Below are 17,630 nucleotides of genomic sequence, written 5' to 3' on the forward strand. Positions count from 1 at the left end.
CATCCAAGACATGAAAAGACTACAACCCGTGGGTAAAACAAACAACCAGGACAAATAAAAAGTACAGTGTGGAAACTAGAAACGCAGCAAGGAAGGAAAATGAAAAAAAGAACAGAACGTAAGCCCAGAAACATGGTTCTCGTTTCTTACATAAAAATAATTGCAACAATCCAACATATGAGGCAATGCAAATTTTAAACCGCTTCCTCAATCCACATTCCTGGATTTTCTATGATGTTGTCACCGATCGTTAGCTGTTATATTGAAACCTGAAAGGGTTTTATCATTTTTATTTCATGTGCTTTGACAAATGTAAATTGAAGCTTGATCCAACTTCAGCTGAAGTTGGGGCCCTAACTGTAGTAGAGCCATGGGCTGTTAATGCTGCAAAAATCGAGTAACTCAAGTTCTCACCAAAATAATCCATATGCAATTATGCATGGGCTTCTGCCATTATTACATGAGACTTAAAACTTACATCACCTAAGCCCACTCGCCCCATCCGGAGCAGATGAGACCATGTTTATATTTCAGTCTCAAATCAAAGAAATCCGGTTTCCAACTGTAGCACTATCATTCCCCACTTTGATCAAAGTCTTGCACTTGAATCAACACTATTAAGAGGTCCAGGCTCTACCATAGGCCATATTAAATTTTAGAGTATAGATTAGTCCTGAAACTCAATACAACTGAATCAAGGCACTCTCACTGGTGCAACTTTTGTTCTTTACTCGTTCAGATTAGGAAAAAAGTTTTGGTCAATCCCATTTGTCTTTGCTGCCATTCCATAACATTCCCCTGTTTACAGGCACGAGTGACAAATTTTCAAAGTGATCCATTGGGCATGATCCTTTTCTGATAGAAGTCCGTTGGACAAAACAATAAAGATAAAAGGGCTCTCATCTTTTGGACCTTGGCATGGAATCATTTGCTTTTCTGGCACGCAAAAGAACTGCAGGAATCTCACGTCTAAGTCTCCCCTTTAAGACAGCCTTTGAGGACTCACCTAGGGGAGAATAACATAAGGTCGGTTTCCGCAGCTTGCAAGGTTGCCCCTTTAGTTACATCAGTTGATTGTTTATGTGGTAGTAAAGCGTGGGGAAATTTTCGAAGTCGTCTCTTGGAGAGTCAGGTTTGGGTTAGAAGAGAATTTTTGCTGATAGACAAAAGTAAGAGATTACATTTGTTTCTCGACCACCAAAGTGCTTTTCACAATGAATTGAAAAGCATAAGAGAAATTTCACGCAGGGTGCTACCTTGATTCCCATGAGCTTTCCCTTTCTTTAATTTGGCGTTCTCTTTACGTTTACTTGCCGCTGTTGACTTTGTGTTCCAAACTTGTATATCTGGGCAACTTTTTTAGGTGAATACAAGGTTGTTTAAGTAAGTTCCTGTTCTCATTAACTGTCTATCTATCTATTTATGTCGGACTCATTTGTAAAGGAAAGTAGACATTGAGATCCTTTTCCCGGTGAGTTTCTAGGAAACCGACCAGAGGGAAGGACAATTGTCTTGGTCTGGCTAGGCCGGTTAACTTCCTCCTATATTAATGAATCCTTTAAATAAGTTGTAAGGTGCCGAAAGCTCTGCATGATCCATCCGTTCTCACTGGTCAAATATTTTGCACCAAATTACATTGATTAATTAACTAATCTGATACCTCCATTTTAACACTGTTTTTTTGGTTTGTTAGCAACATAAATTATTAAAAAATTAAAAAAATTAAACTAAGGAGCGCCTTTTTGACTTTAACATATAAGCTTTTGCGCATCCGTACAGGACTCTTATAGGCAAAACTGGGCTGGACATGAATCTTAGAATCTTAGTTAAATTAACTTTAATAACTTTAATCTAGTACGATAAAAGTAATCATATAACCTCAGATTCTATATTTTAATCAGAGTTTTGCTTTCAGGGAACATTTACACTATGACTGCAAGCCTAATATGAAAACTAGTAGGTGGGGCTGCTAGCTGGATTAATTTAGTCCTTTCAAGCTTGTATTATGGAAGCTACGGCAGTTGTCAAAGCTTTCTATTTAGCCCTATGCTACTGAGCAAAAAAACAAAAACAAAAAAATTCTCATGCTAGCAGATGGGAGCAACAAAATGCAAGGCTTTGGTAGGCAACGAGGCAGCACATGTTTTAGCAAATTATAATCTTTCACTATTAGATGATATGCATTAGTACTTAGATATGTGATATAAAATTATGAAAAAATATATCAAACAAAAGATTAAAACTCATTATTGAGTCTGATGGTTTTACCTTTGGATAGTCAATGAAATTATCACTTAATTTATTTCAAAAGAATTATATATTAAAGTTTGTTGGTCAACATTATTTTAGATTAACAGAATGGTCCGAATATAATTAATATACATGGAAATAGGCATGTGAATGCAATTAAGTTCATACATATTTGTATATTTTAGTCACTATCATAATGAAAATTTGAAGTGTTAACTAATTAAACCATTAATATGAGTTATCACAAGGAATATTCCAATTTGATATGAAATGGGGTATTGCAAATTTGCAGTCCCCTTCGCTTAAAATATCCACAATTGCAGTCATAATCGAAACCTGCAGAGAATTAAAACTACAGTTAATCAAATTAGCACAATATTAATATGAATTTCACTGCTTTTATTTTCAACGTGAGATCACAAAGTATCACAAAAATAAATAAAAGTAGGCAAATCCGACATCATAAAGTGTTGACCAAAAAACATCTGATAAAATTGTTATAAAAAAAATTGGCAAATATTGTTATGAATGTGATAAGCAAAACTTGATTTGCATGAAGTTCCGGCGCCGCTGCATATATATCTATTCAGGGAGCAGGAGGCTCATTCAGAAAGGTCAGCTGCCTCTACCATTTTCTTTTTTTTGTTTTTAAGTGATGCAAATGGCTGCCAGCGGGTTTCTAACCTCAATATACAACCCAAGGCTGCGTGCGTGAACAATTTGCTGCAAAGCTTGCTAATCTTCTTCAATAGTTCTGTTTTTATAGATGGAAAATGATAAGGATGAGTCATGTCTGTGCATTTTTTCCTTGGGCTATAGGTTAGGCATATCCATTGGTAAGAGAAATACGGCTTGAAACTAAATCAAGCAATCATTTGTTTATGCTACAAGTTGTGCTCTGACAAAAATTAAATTGCATTAATTAGGACTAATTAATTAAAGTAGAACCCTGATGATGATCATTCAAAGCCAGAAGCTCAAAGGCAAGCATGGTGCATGCATGCAGCCCTGAAATTAAATTCAAAATGAACTCATGGTTTGTAGCTTTGATGGTGTCCATCAAGTTGTTGAGGACATGATAAGAAATGTTTGGGAAACATTTGTAGTTTGAAAGATTAATTCAACCAAATATTCTACTGAGAACCACACTTCCCCTCAATCAGAAGGTTTCCAAAATAAATTTAGCTATAATTAATTAAGAGGACAACAGCCGAGGCAGGAGAGTAATTCATTGTCCATTTTCCGGTTCTGTCTGATGTATTTGAATGCTTTCCTAGCAGGCTAAATTGGATTCAGACTAACAAATAACATAATCTGGCTTGTTTTCACATTTAGCATGATCATTCAATTGTTTTGCAGATGAAATGTAGCATCAAGTCTATCCCTGGACAAAAAAAAAAAAAATTGTTGCTTCACACAAGTGGCTACTTGCAAGTGGCTGTTGTTTTCATCTCTCCGTCTGATATTGATTCAAGAAAATGGCAATCAGTTGACTTTTCTTTGCCTCAAAACATCAAATAGTGTATCTCTCTGCCTTTATTTACGCTTTTGCACGCATTGCGAGATGATGATATCCATGATGTATTCTTTACTTCCCATATCAGCTTTGCACCTTGCAAAAAAATACTCTTTACTTTCCAGCATTGCCATAAAATGCGAAATACGTTAGACAAAACATGTTCTTCTTATTGCCAATTGACATTGTGATCCAACTTGCTATATCTTTAATTTTGAATTGTTTTTGCTCATAAGGTTAGTGTAGTAGGTGAATGAGTTCTTCTGATATGTTTGCATCTATGACTCAACAAGTTAATAATACAAATGAGCAATCCAAAAATCAGAAGTTAACTAATTATAGTGGTAAATCTATAATATAAATGAGAAAGGAGCAAGAAAGAAAAGTGTTGTTAGCGAAAATTAACATGATCTTGATGCTGCTATTCTATTGGCAAATTATAGACACTAACCCTGGAAAAGACCAGAAAGGTTAATTCTATGGCACTCCTACTTTTCTTTTCAGTAATAAGTTGAGCCAAAGTAGATAACCTGGTTTCCTGTTTCTTACACAATTTGCTTGCATTATCCATCCTCCTAATAGGCAGCAGCTATAGCTTGTACCCTTTTGTGTACTATAATAATCTAGACTATACTTAACAACTCCACATACTCAATATAGAATAAAATGAGGATGACAATTGAATAATTGGCACATTGAGAGACACTAAACAATTCTTGTTTTTTTTTTCCTTTTCCTAATTTTTTTGGTACAAATAACACTAATTTTTTAACTTAATTGTATAAGGGTTGCGAATTGGGACCACAACCTTTAACCAAAAGAACAATCATAACTGTGATTATCCAATTATCCCCCAAAAAACACTGTTTTGATAATGTAAATTAATTTTGCACTACACATCTTGCATCATTCACTGTATGTACAGAGACAGTTGTAAACAGTAAATTTGGATTCATATTGTTTCTAAAAGTGATGTCTTTGGGCCCCATCGGTGAGAACATGGCATACCATATATGAACCACATCCCTGATCCCAAGGTTCACATCGATCTGTGTCGGATTATCGACATGACACATGTTTATGGGTGGTTCAGCGGCATTGTCTCTAAGGAATTGGCATCTCATGGGATGGGAGAGGAAGGTCGTTCAATCATGGAGAGGAAAAATCCGAGGAAAAAAAATGAAGAGAGTTGACGTTGAGAAGGACAGTGTATAGAAAGAAGATGGGAAGGCTTGTAAAAGAGTTGACTTAAAAAAAAAATCGAGAAAGGGTATATCCTCCACCAGATGCTGTCATGTGAAGTTCTCTCCCATTTAAGAGGCCAACCACTCTTTACTTCATTCACAATTTCTCTTCTTGTCTCCACCTAATCATCCTTCAGAGCACTGTTCAGGAAACAGGTTAGTGTCTCCTCTGCAATTTGTGAAGCTGGAAACTCTTTTTTCTTTCAATATAATTGATTGTGATATGAAAGGAAGAGTTCTCCAGTTCCTGGCTTATTGGAAATAGAAGTTCTGGCAGATGTTCCAGGACAACTTTAGGTACCTTTATCACTTTGTAGATACCCTTCAGTAGTTTTTTATCTCATGTTGAAAAAAAAAGGGACTTTAACTGATTATGGTAGGGCAGGCTTCTTGAAAAGGCGCCATTCACTGACAGAACTCCCGTACTATTACCTTTTTCTCATATGGATTTCCTTTCTTTTCTTCTATAAAGAAAAGAAATTAATAAACTGCAGTAGACATAATTTTCTTGAGTTTGATTAGTGCTTTATGTTTAATTCTTTTCAATCTCTAGTGTTGTTTAATTTGTGCCCAAAACTCCACAAAGATGGTAGTAGAAGGAGGAAAGAGAAATCTATTTCTGGCTTTCTGCAACTAGTTTTTTTTATCCATCGTCCATTTTTGTAGAGTAATACAAGAATTCAAGGATTTCCTATAAAATCTTTATGGAAACTCCATTCCCACCCTCCAAAAACAGGAGCTAAGTTCAGGTTGGAATGACCTTCCTTACTACGGTTGAGTTTGCTTATTTTTCCATGGTAAGAACTAAGAAGTTCAAGGAAAAGGACGGTTTTCCCTTTTTGTTCCTTATTAGGTGGTGGGTGAGACTGTCTGGTTTTGCATAGTAGTCCATGACCATGCAGCAGTACACATGAGCTGGAAATTTGAATTTTTTGAGTCTTAAGATTTCAAACTTCGATTTTTACCCCAAAAGCATTGATCTTCTGGAATTGCAAGGCGGCCTAATAATATAAGCTTATGAGTTTTTCCATCTCAATATGTTTTTCATCTAGTCACTTTCAAGAGTTGGTCCTAGTTGCAATTTTTTCTACAGGCTGTCTTGACCTGGAATAGCAATAGAACGTTGTCTGGATAGTGATATTTAAAGACTCATTGACTAAAAATTACTGGTTATGGAAGAATTGGGTAATACTACTTTATTAACTATAATGTGGGGTCAAGGTCGTCCATCCTACTTCCCATGAAACAAATAAGGTTTTCTCAGACAATCAATTCCACGGGTTTGGTGATCTGAAATAAAATAGTACTACTATGTAATTTCTCCTATTGTACACTCTTAATTATCTAGATAGAATTTGTGAAACTTGTTGAAGTCTGCATAGGAGAAGAAAAACAGGAATCTCATCATGCTTTGTCCTCTAATGGGCCAAAAGTAGGTAAACGTAAGGGAAGTCTTTCGTCTTCGCTGATATTTTGGTCGGCATGAATTGAGTGATTACCCATTATGTAAGGTAATAAGAAGTCAAGGAAAGAAATTAAGAAGAAATTCTGCAAAGCTTAGCTGCTGCCAAATAGCCCATGGAATCAGCCCTTCCCTACAGTGATCCTTTTGAGCAAAAGAGTTCCAGAAAAATTCTTTTCTTTTTGGTGCTAAATTCATTTATTGACGATGACAAGATATAATTGATCATTTCCATCCATTACCAATTTCCATTGATATCCCAATTGTTCTAATGCAGGACTGTGGAAGAGGTTGATACCATAATTTGCAATATCCAGCCATGGCTAGAGGACAGTTGGGAGTGCTTAATGCACTGGATGCAGCCAAGACACAGTGGTATCATTTCACTGCAATTGTTATCGCAGGGATGGGATTTTTCACTGATGCATACGATCTGTTTTGCATCTCCTTAGTCACCAAATTACTAGGCCGTATATACTACCATGTTGATGGTGCACCAAAGCCTGGCACATTACCTCCAAATGTTGCAGCTGCTGTGACTGGGGTCGCTTTTGTTGGAACTTTAACCGGCCAGCTGTTTTTTGGGTGGCTTGGTGACAAAATGGGCCGGAAAAAGGTCTATGGTATAACTTTGATCCTCATGGTTGTGTGCTCTATTGCCTCAGGGCTGTCATTTGGAAGCAGTCCAAAGGGTGTTATGGCTACGCTTTGTTTCTTCAGATTCTGGCTTGGTTTTGGGATTGGTGGTGACTATCCTCTTTCGGCCACAATCATGTCTGAATATTCTAACAAAAAGACTCGTGGAGCATTTATCGCTGCAGTGTTTGCAATGCAAGGGTTTGGGATTTTGGGTGGTGGAATTGTGGCTCTTGTTGTCTCTTCATCCTTTGATCGTGCATTCAAGGCTCCTGCCTACTCTGTCAATGCAGCAGCCTCAACTGTGCCTCAGGCTGACTATGTTTGGCGCATAATTCTGATGTTTGGTGCATTCCCTGCTGCTATTACTTATTATTGGCGAATGAAGATGCCGGAAACTGCTCGTTACACTGCCCTTGTTGCCAAGAATGCTAAACAGGCTGCAGCAGACATGTCAAAGGTGTTGAATGTGGATCTTGAAGCAGAAGAAGATAAGGTGATAAAGTTAACAGAAAATCAAGCAAATTCCTTTGGCTTGTTTTCTAGGGAATTCTTGAAGCGCCATGGACTTCATTTGCTTGGAACTACTTCCACTTGGTTCTTGTTGGACATTGCCTTTTACAGCCAAAATCTATTCCAAAAGGATATCTTCAGCGGAATTGGATGGATTCCTCCAGCTGCAACCATGAATGCGATCCATGAGGTCTACAAGATTGCAAAGGCACAAACATTAATCGCCCTATTCAGTACCGTTCCGGGGTATTGGTTCACAGTGGCTTTCATTGATGTTATTGGAAGGTTTACAATTCAATTGATGGGTTTCTTTTTCATGACAGTTTTCATGTTTGCTCTTGCCATACCTTACCATCATTGGACCTTGAAACCCAACCGAATCGGTTTCGTAATTATGTATTCCCTAACCTTTTTCTTTGCCAATTTTGGACCCAATTCTACGACATTTGTTGTCCCAGCTGAGATCTTTCCTGCAAGGCTAAGGTCAACCTGTCATGGTATATCAGCCGCAGCAGGTAAAGCTGGTGCCATTGTGGGTGCATTTGGGTTCTTATATGCTGCTCAAAGCACAGACCCGACCAAGACAGATGCAGGCTACCCAACGGGCATTGGAATCAGATACTCACTTATTATGCTCGGGGTCATCAATTTCTTCGGAATGTTATTTACTCTCTTGGTGCCTGAATCCAAGGGTAAATCACTTGAGGAGTTAACAGGTGAGAATGAGGGTGAAGGAGGTGAGACAGAACTACAAACTGGTCCTACTAGGACTGTTCCTCTGTGATTTGAGCAAAGTTAATTACAGCAGTTCTTATTATGTGTGAGTTTCATAGTGACATTTTAACTTCTTCTTGTTGGCTTTCTAAAATTCCTGGTTTTGAGAAAGATGTTATAATGATATATATTGGCTAGGAAAAGCTATGATCCTAGTACAACTATATATACACACCATGTACTAAATTTGTTCTGATTTTGTAATATATTTTGTTCATCTGTCCTACTGGATTTTGAAATAAATTTGTCTCCTTATTCTTATCTGATATATTTCTTTTATATATCAAAGATGAGTCTGGTAATTGCTCAATCTGCATCCAAATTCAAGAACCACTTCCTATTTTGTTGTATTCTCTGGCATAGTCCCGAGTGTTGATTAAGCAACTGAACATGTCAAACACCCCTCTTAACTCCCAAGCCTTAATTTTCTTATTAAGCGGCACTAAGTTCATGTCAACAGAAAGAAAATAATAATAAAAAGTGAAAAAAAGCTTATATGATAATGAAACTACCTACTCTGCCCTTTTTTTAACCCAAAAAAATTTTTAAATAAAGATTCTCAGCCTGTAATTAATTGCCCTTTCTTTTTGCCACATCCATCCCCTTTTCTAACTTATTATAATGCTTTGTTAAGGATTTTATTATTTTGAATTTGGCTCTTGACTTTCATCATACTATTTAAAAAAAAAAAACAAAAGAAAAAACACGCCATAACTTTTGACTTTCTGGCCATGGGCGATGGGACCAAAACAGTAGCTCTACTACTTCCAAAATGAATAAACTATTCCTTTGTCGGAATGGGTTTCCATTCTCTGATCAATTTGGTTTATATCATGGGTTCTTGGGACCAGTTTGAGGTAGGGGTCACTTCCCTTCACAAGTTGTTGTCTGTACATTGACTTTGAAGTCCTGTCAGCTAATCCATTGCAAAAACGAATTACATTAACGTTGATAATAAAAGCTGCTTGTTTGAAGCCTGAAGGAAATTATAATGATTGTTGTCATGTTTAATAAGCATTAATTATAAATTAATAAGGGATTTTTTATCCCTAAATTAAATATCCCTTCACTAGAAAGACATGTTTATTGAAATATATTGCAGTGTCGTGTACAAAAGAAAAGAATAAATTATAGTTTTAACAAAAGCCAACTATTTGGGTTGGATTGGAGTGTTTGATTTTGTAATGAAGTTCCTGTAGCAGTTCAGAATTATAGAAAATTTTCCCTTGAGTAACATAAAGGAAAAGAATAGGAATAATTTTTGTTATCTCTATGAATAAGAGCACACAATCCTGTGTACGGCAAAAGCTAGTTCGTTCCAGTTCTAGTTAGGCAGTCTTCCGGTTCTTCTTAATTTCCATCATCGAGCCTGTAGGAATCTACATGCTTTCAAGCATTCAAAGCCTCCAGTAAGTTAATTTAGGCATGGCAATCTAAAATGGGTTTTATTTTATCTATGGCGTAAGCAATGTGAGCAGCTTAGAGTTGAATGACGACTGGATAGGCTAGAGTCTGAAGTTATCCGCTTAACTTGTTCCCAATTTTTATGGTCACCGTGTCTTTGGTAAGATGATACGACCAACGAACTGTCCCTTCTGTCCTTGTCTTCCATGCTTGTATCAGAGGATGCGGCCCATTGATTTCACTTCCAAACCAAGTGGACGAAACAGAAGAAGAATTTCACCACGAATGCTAGGCCCCTAGAGTTGCAGCAAGAGACAAAGGCAAAATATTGCTTGACAATGAGTCCAGATATAGCAGAGTTGGAAAATTCAATTGCCAGAGGATGCAAACAATTCTGATTGTTTGTCAGCTTGACATCTTCTTGTTGCTACAAAGTGGCTTTTATGTAATATGAAAGTGAAGGCCAAAACTTGATCAAAAAGCAGCGCCAAGCTCGCATTCATGGTTGACAAACGATATGCAGGTGAGATCGAAAGTCAGAAAGATTCTTATTTAAGATGACAATACAAAACCAGCCAAGTGCTAACAACCCAAATTTTGGATGTTGGTCCCAAATATTTGGTCTCCATTATTCTACATCACCTTTAGACTTTTAGCTCTCCCCCTGACCTATACTCTCAGGTAAGAGTCCACTACAATTTTGGGCAAAAGATATTGTTCTTTCCGTTATGCTTACTGTTTTATTAGTGGAATGGGAACTGCAACTATGGATGATTATCTCACTAGTTGCTTAAGCTACAATGCACCACCATTATTTATGGCACGTGCAACAAATCAGATTTAGCTTTCCAACAGAGTGGTATTCCGAATTTAATATTTATATATATGTATCACAATTTTTCTTTAAAGATGAAATAAATGTTATCATGAACCGTAATAAGAACAAAAAAAAATATACAATAAGTAAATAAAGGAATTATAAGCAGCAGGAATAGTCTAGTTTCACCAACATTAATCCAGCAGGCTTCAGAGTGACAAGTGTAGTTTGTGAAACTAATCCATTGTTCTACAAATAATTAAACAGTAGTACTAGCAAAAGGGTTTGTGAATGGAGGAATATGTATAAGTTGCTGTCAATATCTTTCCGATAATGGCTTTATTGGAGGAAAAGAAGGTTTCGATCTGGCTAGAAACCAAACTTCTCAGCTAAAAACGTTGACCGAGCAGCCAATTGTTGAACCGTTGTGCAATTCTAAACCCCAATAAAGTGACAGGATGATGCGACAGATTGTGTGGCATTAATTTTAAAATGGGTTTGGTATCATTCTTTTGTACTTATATAGGGGGGTTCCGAGTAAATGATTTACGTGAAGAATAAGTGGAGTTAAATAATCAAGGATTCAATCCAAACTCTACGGAGGGAAAGGGCTGCAACAAAAGTGGTGCCCCACAATAATTCCTCTGTTTGAGGTTTATAATTACCAAAAATTAAATGTGCAATTTCCACCGTGGAAATTACTAAAGCCACCCAAGCATTAATTGTCAAATTCCTAATCCAGCATGAACAGAAATCCCTGAAGACACCATTTGATTGCCTTGTGCGAATTGGATGTAACCATAATCCTTAATTTATCTTTTTTATTCTTTCACTTTTTCCTTGACATTTAATATCATCAATAATCATAAATTATCTGATTTTTTTATTAAAAAAAGTGAAAAAAATTTACCAAAACTGGAAAAAGGTTAAAAATCTAAATGCATATGCATCGATTTAAGCTTTTGAGGTATAAAAAAAGTTACTAGAAATAAGTGTATTTAGATTTCAAATGAATGATTTAAATTCTGCATAAAATAATTATGTTTGTGGCTGTAACCATTTAATCCTTTTCCAGCAAAAATGGAATCTTCTATATGATTTTTCTTACCTTTCCAAAGTAGTATACTAATTCCTTTTATAGGTAAAACTTTGGTGAATAATGTTTTTGATGTAAAATTATATTGACACAACCAGATTATTAACTTGGTCCAATATAAAGAAAATCATCTCGAGATAGAGCAAAATTAATTATTTTGTTCCTAATAAAAAATAATTGCTTTGTTTTATCATGATCCCAATTTAATACATAAGTTAGATTTAGTTATATTTGCCGTAAATTGATGATCTGAAATCCATGTGTCCCGGCCCTTCCCATTGACAGATGACAATGTTAAAAAATAAAATAAAAAAAATCTAATTAAGATTATTGACAATCATATCACTGAAAGACAAATCTAATTAAGCAAACCCAAAACCCATATCAGATTGGAAATCTCAAATATGGAAAATATAGTTAGGACGACTTACCAAATCCAGTCCCGGAAAGATTAACCAAAAGAAGAAAAATAAGGAGCAATTGTAGAGAATATGCCACTTTGGAAAACCAAGATTCTCACGTAATTATTTCTTTTCTTCAACTCTAAAACCTCCATGAGGGTATATGGGAAAAAGGAAAAAGAGAGCGTCCGTAGCAGTTAAATACGGAACCAACTCCCCTCTCATACTTCCCTGCTATCCATCACTACCCATCTCTTCTTCTCCTTCTCTCTCTCTTTTTTCTTTCTTTCTTGCATTAGCTTATTAAACCATTGGAATCTCTTTTTATATATAAATATATCACGAGACTTCTTCTTCTTCTTGTCTAAATTTCCTCAGCTCTTTCTGTCCCTTGATTGGTTTGCACATTTAACGTAAGCTTTCTCTTGCTCTTAAGTTATAGATTTGATATGTAGTAATGAGTTCTGATTGAATCGTAGATGATATTTGATCATGGAGTTTTTGTTTTCTTTATCTCCTTTGGGGTCAAAATCTTTACTTCTTTATGTAAGGCTGTGTGTTGCATAGAGTTTCGAGATACGCAAACGAAATCCAGAGTCCTAAGATTTGAGACTTTTCCGTTTTCTTTTAATAATTGCTCTTCTACTAGCACTCTCTCTCTCTTTTTACCCTGCACGTTTTTATTCTTTCTGGTGCTATATCTTTTTCATTCTTCGATATGATTCTCTCTCTATTTGAGGTTTTTGCAATCTCCACGTGAAGACATTTAATATTGTCTTCCATTATGGTGTCCCTGGCAGGGGCGGGGGGCAGTTCAACCTGGGTCCTTTGTTAGTATAAGTGTTTTCTTGGTACATCAATTATTAAGTTTGAACCAGATTGGAAAACTTTCGAGTGCAAACCTTTTCACTTTTTGATGATTGCTAGGAAGGAGAAGAAAGCACGAAAGAATCTTTCGGTCAATCCAAAATTTTCAGTTCAGTTTTTCTTGTCGAGTATCCTAAATTGTAGTTATATGCTTTATTTAATGGAAATATGTTTTTTTTATTAAACTCTTGTAGTATCTTAGTTACACTTTATTGACCTAAAACTTTGTATTATAGTCTTGGTCATTTTCTCATCACATTTATCTCATTTGTCATCTGCTATCAACCTTAGCGTCTTGAAACTCCATACATCTACACGACTTTGGAAAGTTAAGGACTGCCTTGCCTTTCTATCTTTTTTTGGTTTCCTTGCACCTTCACACAGTTCACATGGCTAATAGTCCTGACTTCAGCTTTCATCAGATAAAGAATAATTGCACCACCACCATTGATCATGTGATTTATTGTTAATTTCTGTAATTATATTAGTGCATGAATTGATATTTAATTCTGTTGTTGCAATTCTTTCAGTGGAAAACAAACAGATAGTATAGCAAAGACTTCTAATCAGGAGGGATCGTCATGGCAGACGACAAACTGCAAGTTCTTAATGCACTTGACGTAGCCAAAACACAATGGTATCATTTCACAGCAATTATCATTGCTGGCATGGGATTCTTCACTGATGCATATGATATCTTTTGCATTTCCTTGGTGACTAAATTGCTTGGTCGCATATATTACCACAAGGAAGGTGCTGCTTCCCCTGGTGCTCTTCCTCCTAATGTATCGGCTGCTGTTACTGGTGTAGCGTTCTGCGGTACCATTGCAGGCCAGGTCTTTTTTGGTTGGCTCGGTGACAAGATGGGACGAAAACGTGTGTATGGCATGACCCTTATGCTCATGGTTATCTGTTCGGTTGCCTCTGGCCTTTCCTTAGGCCATGACCCTCAAGCTGTTATGGCTACCCTTTGCTTCTTTCGCTTCTGGCTTGGTTTTGGTATTGGTGGCGACTATCCTCTTTCTGCTACCATTATGTCCGAATACGCTAACAAAAAAACTCGTGGTGCTTTTATTGCTGCTGTTTTTGCCATGCAAGGTTTTGGGATTTTGGCTGGAGGGATGGTTGCTATTATAGTTTCTGCAGCTTTTAAGGCCAAATACCCTGCTCCAACTTATGAGATGGATGCAAATGGGTCAACCGTGCCAGAAGCTGATTATGTTTGGAGGATCATTTTGATGTTTGGGTCGATCCCAGCTTTACTTACTTATTACTGGCGCATGAAGATGCCTGAAACTGCTCGTTACACTGCCTTAGTCGCCAAGAATGCAAAACAGGCTGCAGCAGATATGTCAAAAGTTCTTCAGGTTGACTTGGAAGCAGAACTGGAGAAGCTAGAACCGAACAAAGGGAGTGATTTTGGTTTGTTCACCAGAGAATTTCTTATTCGACATGGACTTCACTTGCTTGGTACCACAAGCACTTGGTTTTTGTTGGACGTTGCCTTCTACAGTCAGAACCTGTTTCAAAAGGACATCTTTAGTGCCATCGGTTGGATTCCAAACGCAAAAACCATGAACGCTCTTGAAGAAGTTTATAAAATTGCAAGGGCGCAAACTCTCATTGCGCTATGCAGCACTGTTCCTGGATATTGGTTCACTGTGGCATTGATTGATAAGATGGGGAGATTCAAAATTCAATTGATGGGCTTCTTCTTCATGACTGTGTTCATGTTTGCCTTGGCAATTCCATACCATCACTGGACTCTACCAGACAACAGAATTGGGTTCGTTATTATGTACTCTTTAACCTTCTTTTTTGCAAATTTCGGTCCAAATGCCACTACATTTGTAGTCCCTGCTGAAATTTTCCCTGCAAGGTTAAGATCAACATGCCATGGAATATCAGCTGCATCAGGTAAGGCAGGGGCAACGGTGGGCGCATTTGGATTTTTGTATGTTGGAGTGAAGAAATCACTTATAATTCTGGGCTTCATTAACTTGCTGGGGATGTTGTTCACATTTTTGGTACCCGAAGCAAAAGGGAAGTCACTGGAAGAAATATCTGGGGAAGCTGAGCAAGAAAATGGGACAGAAACACAACCTGGGCAGCAGGATAGTAATGGTGTCAAAAGTGTACCAGTTTAATTAAGCTTTGTAATGCTTTATTAATTACTATGAATCTTCGAAGTCACATTTGGGGGTGTATTTATGTGTCTTATATATTGGAGCTTTGGATGCTGCTAGCACTTCCTGCAAATAATATAGGATTCTTATATACGTTGTTGAATGTGAACATCTCTGGAATGCCATTGTTAACATCTTTAAGGTTGTTGATTGGAGATTTTGCTAATAATTTAGCTTAGCGTTTGAAGAAGAAAAATCGTGTGATTCAACCCTATTTGATGAACACAATATTGAAGAAGAAGCCCATCAATTGAAATCGAAAAATGTTTGCACTCTAGAGCTCATCCAAAAAGGAAAGTTGGATTTTAAAATCCAAATCCATGGTCTCAGATCCACAACAATGCATTCTCTTGTTCTAGCTTGTTTTAGTGCAAGCAGATGAGTTCGTACATTTATGTTATAATGTCTGTTTATATGTAAACGACTACGTTTATAGTATCATACTTAGTTAACCATACTGTTTTTATATTTTAATAGTTTTAACTTACATCAATGTTCTCTTACATATGTCTCCTAGAGTCTGTCCATTGTTGTGCGGAAGGCTACTACTTTTTGGCCTGTGTGGCCCGGTGCCTACACCTTGATCGCTATGGGAGCGAGCTTCTTCCGAAGGCAACCAAGGAAGCACATGGAAAAGATGTCAACCCTGACACTGGAAGTATTTGCTAGCTCTTGATTTGCCATAGGAGCCGAGACTAGCCAGCTAGTTATTGTCCATGTAGAACCAAAAATACACATGACAAAAAAACAGAAGGAAGCCTGCCTGCTAGAATAAACACTACCACCAATGTCATATTAAGGTTGAAGAGACTATTTCAATGCAACTTGTTAGGAACCTTTCATTCACCATTAAAACCAGTCTTATATTACTTAACATCAACAAGAAAACAAGTAAGTTTTTCAATGGAGTATGGTGCTGCAGTGAAAGCATCTTTTGAAATTAAAGCATGGAACTCGTTCCGTATTACCAACAATAGCATGGGCTCTAAGCCTCAGTGAATGGGCTTGAAGCAACAAGCAGGAATGGTCAAGATGAAAAATCTTTATACACTGATTTTTATTTATATATTTTTTTCTGATGATTCAAAATTGAAGAGGGAAATAAGGGATGAGTCACACCCACCACATCAAAGGCTTTTCCTCACATGAAAAATAAATTATGCAAGTACGGGAGCAGAGGAGATATTGTTATCTTTAATTTGTTAATCTTTATATTTCTTATGGTATTTCAAAAAATAAATAAATAAATACAGATACGGTGGTCGGGGGTACAGTCCACCCTCATGGGTCAAATGGTTTTGTTGGTTCGGAGATTTCGCAGATTTCTCTGATATTTCACTGTTTTTTTTTTTCGAAAACCATTTTTATTTTCCTTATGTAGTTTTCTTCGGATTAAACGTGCTTTTTTTTTTCTCCTTTGATATTTTAGCGGATGAATGATTGGTGGATTCAGTTTTCCTCCCTTGAGGAAGTAATTGATGTAAACTTCTCCTATTTTCTTAGCCAAAGGAAATAAAAGAAAATCATAAATATTTAACATCGTCAATGTTATAATTTTTTAAATCATAAATATATATATGTATTATAATTAAGAGTATGGGAACATTTAATCTGTCTTTTTCAATGTTAAAAATCATCGTCACAAAAAATTGTTTTTTAAAATATTTAACATCATCACAACAATACTCCTATCTTTACTTTGTTTTTTTTATAGAATATTCATCTTTGATATTTAATTGGTAATTGCAACAGAAAATATTTTAATATAGCTACGGTCGATGGTACGGCCCACCCACGTGAATCAAATGGCCTTTTTGTATTTATGTTCTTTTGGGATATTGACAGATTTCGTTGCTTTACACCACTCTTTCTGTGAATGCCACGTACTTCGCATAAAACTTTTCTGTTTCCAGAAGACATATCAGATGAAATTATTTTCTTTTTTCATTTGTCCTGATTACACGCGCTTTCTTTTTTGCCCTTTAAATTTTATCTTCGTTTTTTTAAAATTTATAAAATCATAAGTATGAAAAATTCTTTAATAATCATTTTGGATAAGTAATTAATCTATCTATACGATGAAGATCTATGGGATAGAGTGTTATGAATTTCAAATGAGTTTTGGATTTGTATATAAAAATTTTCATTTATCTATTAAGTTATTTTTTAAATTAAAAATATGAATTCATGAAAATTACATCATATTATCAAATAATCAAATTCAATTTTTGAGTTTCAAGTCTTGGTGATGTCCTAAAATCAGGGAAAAAAGAGAGGCAAACTGATTGATTAATTAATTGTTTTTCACTTTCAACAAAAATGGAGTTAACAAAAAAAAACACTGAAATTTCCCTTGTTATTGGATCAATCCAACCCCTACGATCCTTTCCAAATCTATGGACAATAAGATTGAGACATAAAGAGAGAAAGCGCTGGGGATTGATGGGTACAACCCAACCCCATC

At 36.2% G+C, this 17,630-nt stretch overlaps 2 pseudogenes across 4 annotated transcripts; both read left to right on the forward strand.

The window, feature by feature from the left end:
• Positions 1-4,916: 4,916 nt before the first annotated feature.
• On the forward strand, positions 4,917-8,663 carry LOC110421979 (inorganic phosphate transporter 1-4 pseudogene; annotated as a pseudogene). 2 transcript variants are annotated; one of them, XR_016351523.1, is made up of 2 exons: positions 4,917-5,166; positions 6,750-8,663. The product of XR_016351523.1 is annotated as an inorganic phosphate transporter 1-4 pseudogene, transcript variant X1 (transcript). The 2 variants fall into 2 exon arrangements; XR_016351524.1 differs by lacking the exon at positions 4,917-5,166 and adding an exon at positions 5,175-5,307.
• A 3,699-nt stretch (positions 8,664-12,362) lies between these two features.
• Positions 12,363-15,407, forward strand: LOC110421284 (low affinity inorganic phosphate transporter 1 pseudogene; annotated as a pseudogene). Of its 2 annotated transcripts, none has more exons than XR_016351519.1 (2): positions 12,363-12,526; positions 13,511-15,407. The product of XR_016351519.1 is annotated as a low affinity inorganic phosphate transporter 1 pseudogene, transcript variant X1 (transcript). The 2 variants fall into 2 exon arrangements; XR_016351520.1 differs by lacking the exon at positions 12,363-12,526 and adding an exon at positions 13,244-13,308.
• The last annotated feature ends 2,223 nt before the right edge of the window (positions 15,408-17,630 follow it).

This window comes from Theobroma umbraticum, unplaced genomic scaffold, assembly GCF_002168275.2.
Source record: "Theobroma umbraticum cultivar Fairchild unplaced genomic scaffold, ASM216827v3 scaffold_130.0, whole genome shotgun sequence".
Taxonomy (NCBI): Eukaryota; Viridiplantae; Streptophyta; class Magnoliopsida; order Malvales; family Malvaceae; genus Theobroma; species Theobroma umbraticum.